Here is an 11,154-nt window from a genome sequence, read left to right on the forward strand (position 1 = left end):
TGAAAGACTCATTAAGAATCATCGTATGGCTCGATATTCAAACTGTGGGTGGAATGGATGACAAATGAATGTGCAATAAATACGGTATACTCACCACACCTCCCCCATGCTATTACACGCGCTCCGGGGCTTCTACCGTAGCGAATCACTGTACGGTGTTTTCACCGTGACATCATCTGCCACTCCTCTTACTAAAGTAGGAAACAAACACCGCTCGACAGAGCAGAGGCGGGAGGGGGGGTGTAGAAAGAGAAGACATTTACACCTCTCACAGCCTCCGTCAAAGAAAAACAGCGAGAAAAGACATTTGGTGGACAGTACTCAACCAGACCATACATCGTGTGTACGTTTGATCAAATTGTGCAGGTGAGAATCGACATTTGAAACGGTTGGGTTGTCGTGGTGTATGGTTGAAGACCGAAAAAGGACACCGAAAATTGGATCAACATCAACTTAATATGGAATTTCGTAAGGAACCATTTTTATCAGAGCATCAATGAACTAGAAATATGTGTTGTCTTGTGGGGGGGGGTCGTATTTATCCTTGGTCGTTAGCCTCTGGTAAACAAGGTATAGCGAGCAAAAGCTGTCACCACCGCCTCGCTGAACATATCACAAGCTTCGAACGTGACCAGTCTGGCTGGGCCTGGGGGAAAAAGCAAGTCAGGGAAGGAGGGTCGCTAGCTAGCCATGTATGCTATAGTATCGGTTTTCGAGACAACGGGTAAAATAGCGACATATAAGCTAATTCTCTGTGGTTGTACTTTATTTGAGAAAAAAAAATCATCTAAAACGATACTAGTTGACAGCTAGTTGCAATTGCTAACCAGTTTTTGAGAATTGATAGCATGTTAGTTGATGCTGGTTGATTTCAATGAGTTTCATTTGAACGCGTAAGGAAATGTTAACATTGAATTCGGACATGCACAAAAAGAATTAGGGTGCCAGCCTAGGTGCAAAGATTCATTTGAGTAATGGAGGCGCTAACGTTATCAAAACACGGCCAAACAACAGGAAGAGATGGTTAGCAGACAAAGAAAGCACAAAAGAACAAGGGTCAAAACATGGCCTGGATCTAATTCACTAATCTAGTTTACAGAACATTGTTAGTTCAATTGTTGTGGTGTTAATTTGTTCTAGACGAGTGTCCGACAAAGCACTATTATTGCCTTTGCTCTCGAATATGTTGCTTGTCATGCGAACCTACGTTAGTTAGCTGGCTAACTCTTGTCTCGTACCTAGCACTTTTTAACTGTAGCGTGACTCGGTGGTTTTGGGCCAAATCAATATATTTCATGTTGTTCGTTGTCTGACCAAGACCATGTATAGTAGCTAGGACACCCCGCAGCAATGTTCCAACATCTAACGTTAGTGGAAAGCCTTTCCAGAAGAGTGGGCAACTCTATATTAACGCTAATGATTTTAGAATGTGATGTTCGACGAGCAGGTGTCCACGTAATGTTGGCCATTTAGTCCATCTGTAGGCTAGTTTTAGAGTAATTTCTTTAAATGTGTGGTATATCTAGGTAAATCTGTCGTGAATAACCACATTGTGCCAATTAATAAGCCACCCCCAAGGGTGTGCTTAGGCTACAGTCAGACACATTAATGCGTGTTTTGTTTCGTGTTGATTGCATTAATTAGTTTAAACAAATTAGCCTAGCTAATAGTCACTACAGGCTCTGGAGTGGTGGACGCATGTGGAGCACATTGATTGACGTCGCCTCATAGACCCTGCTGCTCCCCGACAGATGTCAATGACAGTGAAGCAAAAATACTCGCTATTTTGTGTTTCCAGGAAAATGTATGATTGCTTGCAAATGCTATTTATTTCTCTTTGAGAAAGCGATGAATGAGAGCATTTGTGTTCCATGCATATCCAGGTGGCAAACAGGTTGTCGTGCAGTACCGCCCGTGACAATCGAACATTTTGGCCCAGGCAACATGTTCTTCACCACAAAGTCATAAAAACACCACCTGTTTATACAATTTCGCTTTTGGAGGAAAAAATAAATAAATATGGCCTTGTGGCTGTGGTAACTAGTGTAAACTAGGCAACGTCAACAATTGTGGTGCTTGCAGGGGGCTTTGCAGTCAGCAGGCAGACACGTGATACAGTCGAAGAGGCTTTTCTAAGGAAATCCTTACGTGACAGGCCACCTTGGTGGAGGTTGGGGCCTACACTATGGGGTTGGAGAGTGCAAAGGGCTGTCAGAATTTTATGTTTGTCCTTCGCATCTTCGCAGGGCCATGACACTGACCTCTCTGAATGTTCTGAGCAGGCTGCTGTGGCCCCTTCCTGGCAGAGCATTTTTTTTTAAATGTTATCGTCATCTATAATGTAAATCTGTTTATTTCTCTTGCAAAATTACCCGTTCAGTACCTGGAACTTTAAGACATGCTCCTGAACTTTGGCCCCTAAGTATTTCTTTTACCTCCAACTTTGGGCTGGATGTGTCTGTGTAGTTCGTACATGCAGAATTACTGTTTTACCTTAATTAGCTATGTAATCCCAAATTTGAAAACATGGGCCAGCTCCCGAGCAATTCAAGTTCAACCAATGAGTTTCAGCCCCTCAGCATTTGAGTGACCCCAAGCAAGAGGCACACATTGCAGAGCGAGAGAGATGGCAATGAGGTGGTGCCCAAATCTGCACATGCAGTACCTTTGCAAAGTATTCAGACCCCTAGACTTTTCCCACATTTTGTTACTCTACTTATTCTAAAAAGAAATTTTTTTGTTCTCTCAACAATCTACACACAATAACCTGTAATGACAAATGAAGAAATTTGAACTAATTTATAATAAAATAAACAATGCCTTGTTTACATAAGTATTCTGACCCTTTGCTATGAGACTTGAACTTGAGCGCCGGTGCATCCTGTTTCCATTGATCATCCTTGAGATGTTTCTACAACTTGATTAGAGTTCACCTGTGGTAAATTAAATTGATTGGACATGATTTGGAAACACTTGTCCATATAAGGTTCCACAGTTGACAGCGCATGTCAGAGCAAAAACCAAGTCATAAGGTCGAAGGAATTGCCCGTAGCTCAGAGCTCAGAGAGGATTGGGTCGAGGCACAGATATGAGGAAGGGTACCAAAACATTTATGCAGCATTGAAGGTCACCAATAACACATTGGCCTCCATTATTCTTAAAATGAGAAGTTTGGAACCACGAAGACTCTTCCTAGAGCTGGCCCCCCGGCCAAACTGACCAAGAACCCGATGGTCACTCTGACAGAGCTCCAGAGTTCCTCTGTGGAGATGGGAGAACCTTCCAGAAGGACAACCATCTCTGCAGCACTCCACCAATCAGACCGTAATGGTAGAGTGGCCAGACATAAGCCACTCCTCATAAAAAGCACATGACAGCCCGCTTGGAGTTTGCCAAAAAGGCACCTAAAGGACTCTGACCATGAGAAACAAGATTCTCTGGTATGATGAAACCAAGATTCAACTCTTTGGCCTGAATGCCAAGCATCACATCTGGAGGAAACCTGTCCCCATCCCTATGCTGAAGCATGATGGTGGCAGCATCATGCTGTGGGGATGTTTTTCAGCAGCAGGGACTTGGAGACTAGTCCGTATCGGGGCAAAGATGAACAGAGCAAAATACGGAGAGATCCTTGATGAAATCCTGCTCCAGAGCGCTCAGGACCTCTGACTGGGGTGAAGGTTCACCTTCCAACAGGACAACAACCTTAAGCAGACAGCCAAGACAACACAATAATGGCTTTGGGACAAGTCTCAATGTCGTTGAGTGGCCTGACCAGAGCCTGGACTTGAACCCAATTGAACATTTCTGGAGAAACCTGAAAATAGCTGTGCAGCGACGCTCCCCATCCAACCTGACAGAGTTTGAGAGGATCTGCAGAGAAGAATGGGAGAAACTTCCCAAATACAGGTGTGCCAAGCTTGTAGCGTCATACTCAAGGTTGTAATCGCTGCCATGGTGCTTCAACAAAGTACTGAGTAAGGGTCTGTATACTTATGTAAATGTGATATTTCAGTTTTTATTTATTTTAATAAATTTGCTAACATTTATAAAAATATGTTTTATAGCTTTGTCATTATGGGGTATTGTGTGTAGATTGATGAGGAAAATTTAATTCAATCATTTATAGAATAAGGCTGTTACGTATCAAAATGAGGAAAAAGCCAAGGGTTCGGAATACTTTCCAAATGCACTGTATGTGACATAGTAAACAGTGATCACTTTTGGCTTATGAGCACTGCTTTGACAACTACTGGCTAAAAAGTATACAAAAGTTCCAGAGAATCTCTGTCTTGCTACAGCACCTTCGAGGGTTAATGACAATCCAACGCGGAACGTTGTTTGACGAAAACTGATCAGCAAATGTGACTCCTCGGTCTATTCTCCCCCTATTGGCACTATTCTGTCCTTGTCACACACAGGTGGTGAACATTGTAAATAAATATCAATCAACATGTGCTTAATCGTGACAAGCTGGAGGAGGAACAGCTGACACTATTATAGGCCTAGTCATTTATGGTAATGACACATCCTCGTCCTGACTCCTGTTGATGTGAGCAGCTCCTGCCAAGGAGTGGAGCTGAAAGTCTTAGGCCTAATTCGACTCGCTGTTCGTTCTGTTTTCTTGTGCACAACGGGAATTTCAACCCTCTAACTTTGGTAGTAGAATTCTTGCTTCAATGGATGTATTTTTTTATTTACCCCCCCGTTTCTTCATTAGTTTTAATGTTCCTTCCTAGTATGTTATTTTCAAATGTATGTGCCTAACCACCACCTACATTTGGTCACCTAAGACACACTGTTACGCATGCAGACACACACACATACTCCCACACTAACAAGGCACCTTGCTCCCATTTGTTGACAGCGATGGCCCAAGAGACGAACCCGAGCCTGACGCCTGTGCTTTGTGCCACTGGCTGTGGTTTCTATGGCAACCCCAGAAACAACGGCATGTGCTCGGTCTGCTACAAGGAGCATCTGAACCGACAGCAGAGTAGTGACTGCAGCTTAAGCCAACTTAGCCCAATGGGTAAGTTCCCCCTCCACCCTCTCTCTTACTGACCACACAAATCTATTTCAAACAGTGCGTCCCCCTCCCCTCCACCCCTAAAAATCACTATTTGCATTAGGATTGTCACGATACCAGTATTGCGATACTAAGATACTATTTGGTCCTTTAAAAAAACCTACTGTATGACACATTATGTGCTATTGCTTGGAAAGGAAACATGTGATTCTGGGTGAGGCTGCTTGTTTCCAACAATAGGACTGTTTTTCTCAGGAAATTTAGCCCACTTCATGTTTTGTTTCATTGCCAAGATACCTCGGAGTATTGCGATTCTGGTATCGCGATAACGCTAATTTGCATACACGTTATGGACCAGCTGCACTCTTGAGTGGAAACCGTTGAACCAAAATTGAGTTTCGTCTCCCATCTGAGGTTGATGTTTTGCTTTTGCTGTGTCACAGGAGCAGTCGGTAGTCCTACCTCTGAGGCCTCAGCCATCCAGAGGCTAGAGGCCAGTCTTGCCAAAGTAGACCCTTCATCCGGCTCTGCTACAGACATGGCTAGGTAAGGTGTGCTTGTTTGTCCGCATGTGCTACAATGGATCTCTTATTGCTTTATGCGCTCTCATATCTGTAACTTATCATTTTCTGTCATTCGCCCACTCTGCAGAACTATTCAAGGCTCTCTTCCAGTGACTCAACAAATGACCGAGATGAGCATCTCAAGAGAGGATAACCCAGATTCCCTAGAGCCTGGTAAAACACACTTCTAGAGGGAAACATTGCTCTGTTCGACCCACTTTAGCATTGGCTATTTCGATGCACCCTGACTTGTATACTTTGCAATCAACTGTGGTTTTACATACAGCCTCAAACACGGAGGCTGCCTAAAATAAACCAGATTAAAAATACCTTGTATGTGAGTGCTGAGACTGCCTCAGAAAATAACACAGGAACAGTTCTATTTGAATCCGAAGACTGAAAGAAGTATATATTTAAGTGCTTTTCTCCTCTGTTTTCTACTTCAGTTGTGAGTCAGCCTACTGCGTCTAGCCCCGTCAAGGCCAGCGGCGACGAGGCCAAGGAGGACACCCCAAGCCCAAGAAGAATAAGTGCTTCATGTGCCGCAAGAGGGTGGGCCTCACAGGTGAGCGTGCCACAGCAGGACGTGGTGCTTCTCAAATGAAGTGGGATGACAGGGTTGAGCAATGCATACGACGTCATGCCTTCTTGCGAAAGAGGTTGGCCATGTTCCAGGCCACCTACACTGCAGTTACACAAATAGTCAAGTCATACTGATGGCATTTCTGCAATGTAAAACACTACTTCCGCATTTGTGATTGGCCTCAGATCTCTACTATGCATAAATGGTGTGTAACACGCAGGAACCCCATCAATATCTATTATTTATCTGGTCATCTGCGCAATGCGACTGCATCGTAGGTGGTTTGGAATGTAACCCTAGTCTTCCTGTGTGTTTGGTCTTATCAGAGGTTAATTCTTATTGAGTTGGTGTTTGGTTCATACTGTGGTTCCCCTCTAATCTCTACTCTACTCCAGGGTTCGACTGTCGCTGTGGGAACCTGTTCTGTGGTGTCCATCGGTACTCCGACAAGCACAACTGTCCTTACGACTACAAGGCTGAGGCAGCTGCCAAGATCCGCAAGGAGAACCCTGTTGTGGTCGCTGACAAGATCCAGAGAATATAGGCTTAAGAACCATCCACACAGAGACTAGAGTATGATGTCGAACCCTTGACATGAACACTGGCACGAGTGGCAAAAGGATGTCATTTTTAAAGTCACAACCTTGAGAAAGGACAGAGATCCTGCCCGTTGGGGAGATGCATGAACGGTCACTTTTTTGTTACGTTTATTATAATTTTTTTCCCTCTTTGCTGATATTCTGTATATATATATAAAAAAAAGATTTTAAAAGAGCAGCCCAGGGTAACTTTCCAGGAGAGACGTATCTGTTCTGCAGAACCTATATCTATCTGGACGTTCTATCCCAAATATGGCCCGTGAGCTGTTTGGCCACTTTGTTGTCAAATAGCCAACAGCTATTCTTTTCTAAAGTTGTGTGCACATGCAGTATCCCGACGGGTTCAGTTGAATCTCCATTTCTACGTTCCGTTCCCATTAGTGTCAGTCGGGTCAGTTGTCAGATAGGTATGACTATCTCCCAAAATGCTCTCCCAAAATGCAGGTGGGCTTTTATCCCCCAGACTGTGACCTGCCTACCACAGCAGCAGGTCATGTTTCTCCTCATCACAATGTCCACGTGAAGCTTTTTCCTTATCGTCTCCCCTTACAATCACTTCATTATTTCCAGAGGAATGGGTTACCTCTGACATTTTTAAAGCAGTCCTTAGGCACTATTTCTGTTTGATCACCCGAACGCCGTGGCCCGTCTTTATGGTCATTGTAAGAGGTGTGAGAAGGAGTACAAAAACACATTTTTACCAACTATCATGTGGGACAGGACTTTTAGTCAAGGAGATCCTAGACTAATCTAAGGTCAGAATCTCCCAACTGTGGTCTCGGCAGAGGCTTGCGTGCATTGACCCTGGTGCAGTTCTCTGGGTGAGACTTAGGCACTACCCATCTGTTTTTATTGGCTATATGGGGGAGGTGAATGGGAGAGCAACCCCATGCAGTAATATCTTAAATCATGTAAAATATCTGAATGAATTGTTTGGTCATTATTGTATCTGCTGAGAGACATGTTTAATCCCTGTTTTTTATATACATTAACATAGTACTGATATTAGCACATGTATTCAGTGCAGTTGTGAAGTTAGGGTATATGAGACAGCCTTGCTTTGTGTTGATTTTGGTGTGCGTGTTCAGTGAGTTTGAGTGAACACATGGGTGTCAGATTGTGTGAAGCAAAATATCCCGTAGCTCTGCACATGTTTCCAAGGCTACAGGAGCATGGCAGAACTGAGATTTTGATAACTAGATTCCAGAGTTGGATTCCAACGGATCTTTTCAGCTTTCTTTCCCTTATTGGTCTGTGTGACTGATCTAGAGCAGCGCGTGTGTGTGTGAGACTATCCTTGGCTGTGTGAAACATTGATACAAGTGTGTCCTGTGTAGATTTTTCTTCTCCCATAGGGATGAGGTTTTTACCCTTAAAAACAAAGGTATCCATTTCAGTTTTTTCCTTTTAGTTATGCAAATTTGTACAAAAAAAAACGGATATTTATGAATGACATAATCTTGCTACCCAGCATTACAGCATAATTGTATCATGTAAATAAAGACTGTGTACAGAGACATTGCAAGGCCTGGTTGTTTACATTATATGAGTAAATATGTGGGCCAGTCAGACTGTTTGGAAGCACAGTTTTCAACCCCGGTGTTTTCTTGCACACCTGTCACAGTCTTGGGGTGGGGGAGTGCGTCGGCAGAAGGAGTCATGCTGGCAGCTGCTCAGACAGTGCAGGCCCGGGAGAGAGCACGAGAGGGAGACTGCAAAGATGACTACTCTGCTCTACACCCCCGGTGCCATTCCTCCCTGCCTCTGTGAATGAAGGAAAAAAAGAGGACTGCTGATGTGGGACATGTGCCAGGGGATCATAGAACCAACGTGTTCTGTTCAACCTGACCCATGAACAGCTGGGGAGGTCCTGTAGCCTCCCTCTAGGGGTTGGGACAGACACACATTCCTACCCCCCCTAGCGGACAGACCCTTAATTTCTTATGGGTGTCTGTATTTCACTTGCCATTTGTGTATTTCTGGAAAGCTGGTTCAGTGTTTGACATCACAGTGACAGATGTGGATATGACATGAATGCACCTCTGTCTACTGTGGGGAGTTGGGAAGGAACACTGAGCTAGGGGAACTAAGGTAAGAAAGGAGATTGTTTCTGAATTCCAAATTGGCCTCTAGCCCCAACACCCGAGCCACTAATGTAGATCTGAGAGGATTGGATAAGTGTTACGGTAATAGCTTCTTTCCTTTAGATTGACAACATTTCCCCCCCAGCCATACAGGAGGGGCTTGGGGTTGGTTTTGGATTCAGGGAACGAGAGCACGCTCACAAGTAGGGCCATAGGGGAAAGTGGAGTGTTTTGAGAGAATTGGGCGAGTTCATGGTGAACATGGGAAATGGACAGGCTTGAGATTATGAAGGGGTGACCTGAGGTAGCGTCACTAAGCTCTCGGAGCGTAACCAGATTAGACCAGTCAGCCCGGTCCCAACGATCAGACGCACTCCCTTACCATACAGAACACTCTAAACACAGACACCTTTTCCATTCCTTTTGACCTGTTCTCTGCTTCTCCATCATTAACAATCCTTCTGACATGTGTTCCTCTCTTTTGCCCAGACTAAATGGATAAAGAGAAAAAGAGAGAGGTTCGCAGGCTTGCCCTTGTTCTAGGTTTAACATTAAGTGTCAGTAGCCATCAAGGAAGCTCCTTTGAATCACTGAGATTTGAGTCATTGAAAGGGAACCGGGGAGGGGTAGTGGGAGAAAAGGGTTAGTTGGTTAGTGAGTGATGGGGGAAAAAGTAACTTATTGTGAAAGTCAAGTGTTTCATTAACATGACTAAGGCCTTTCGATAGGTCAAGAGGTCACAACTTTTGAGTGATTGGGACAAAGCAAACATGCTATTTGTCTTGACCTAGTTTTACATTACTGTTTGAAACTGCAAACCACCTGCTGGGGACAAGCATTAGAGGATATTGTGACAAAGGATCTGCCCGGGGACACTTTAGGCATTCCAGAAATTCTTGGAGGCAACGCAGCAGCCAGAGTCAGGTAAACTACAAATTCAGCAACTTTGTAGGTAGATCTATTGAGTGCAATATAATTTTATGTAATTGTATACAATACAAAAGTAATTAAAAAGCTTTTGACAAATTATCATTGTTAAAATAATCTTTTTTTGTCTATAGTGATAATATATATTGAAGTGGGTGGTTTGAGCCCTGAATGCTGATTGACTGAAAGCCATGGTATATCAGACTATACCATGGGTATGACAAAGCATTTATTTTTACTGCTCTAATTATGTTGGTAACCAGTTTATAATAGCAATAAGGCACCTCGGGGTTTGTGATATATGGTCAATATACCACGGCTAAGGCCTGTGTCCAGGCACTGCGTTGCATCGTGCATAAGAACAGCCCTTAGCCATGGTATTTGGCCGTATACCACACCCCCTCAGGCCTTATTGCTTAATTCTGCAACAGGGGCAGGCACCTAGATTCAGCCGCAGGCCGATCCTTGTCGAAATGGATGGTCAGGAGGCCGGAACATAATGATAATAATTTGTACACTGCAAATTGACCACAACTAAGCCCAAAAATAAATAATTTCACACGATCACATGCAGTGCCTTCAGAAAATATTCATACTCCTTGACTTATTCCACATTTTGTTGTTACAGTCTGAATTCAAAATATTTTTATCTCACCCTTCTACACACAATACCCTATAATGAAAAAGTAAATGTTTTTAGAAATGTTTGCAAATGTATTAAATACAGAACTCTCATTTACATAACCTGTTAGGGAGGCTGCAATTTTTTTTTTTGCAGCTTTTTGTTAAAAATCGTGCAAAATTTCAACATCCTGCTACTCATGCAAGGAATATAGTAAATGCTTATGATTAGTATGTGTGGATAGAAAACACTCTGAAGTCTCTAAAACTGGTTAAATCATGTCTGTGGCTATAACAGAACGTGTTTAGGAGTCAAAACCCCAAGGAAATCTGTTAACAAAAAAAATATCCATCCGCCAGTCTCTGAATTGTCTATGGCCAGGGAAAATAGATAGAGTCCCGTTTACAATGCCTACAGCTTCCACACGATGTCACCAGTACTGGCAATTCAGTTCTGGTTTATCCTTGGTGGGATGACGAATAGGCACTTCCTGTCTTGGGGTACACCGAAGGAAGTTATGAAAGGGAGAAAATGGTCGATGATTTCAAGACTTGCTGCTATCGAATACAGATCAGCCCGTGATCAATTTAATCGATTATTAATGTTTATTAATACCTAAAGGTGGTTTACAAAAGTAGTTTGAAGTGTTTTGTCAAAGTTTATAGGCAACTTTTTTAATGTAAAAAAAAATGACGTTGCGTTTTGAAAAGGTGCTTTTTCCTGGATCAGACGGGCTTCATAAATGGA

The 11,154-nt window shown here is 43.3% G+C and overlaps 1 pseudogene across 1 annotated transcript; it reads left to right on the forward strand.

Moving 5' to 3' along the window:
* The first annotated feature begins 203 nt into the window (after positions 1 to 203).
* LOC124036085 lies at positions 204 to 8,293 on the forward strand (annotated as a pseudogene). Its single transcript, XR_006838848.1, has 6 exons — positions 204 to 468; positions 4,868 to 5,032; positions 5,473 to 5,575; positions 5,681 to 5,766; positions 6,039 to 6,157; positions 6,571 to 8,293. The product of XR_006838848.1 is annotated as an AN1-type zinc finger protein 5-like (transcript).
* The last annotated feature ends 2,861 nt before the right edge of the window (positions 8,294 to 11,154 follow it).

The sequence above is a fragment of the Oncorhynchus gorbuscha genome, linkage group LG05 (genome assembly GCF_021184085.1).
Source record: "Oncorhynchus gorbuscha isolate QuinsamMale2020 ecotype Even-year linkage group LG05, OgorEven_v1.0, whole genome shotgun sequence".
In the NCBI taxonomy this organism is placed as follows: domain Eukaryota; kingdom Metazoa; phylum Chordata; class Actinopteri; order Salmoniformes; family Salmonidae; genus Oncorhynchus; species Oncorhynchus gorbuscha.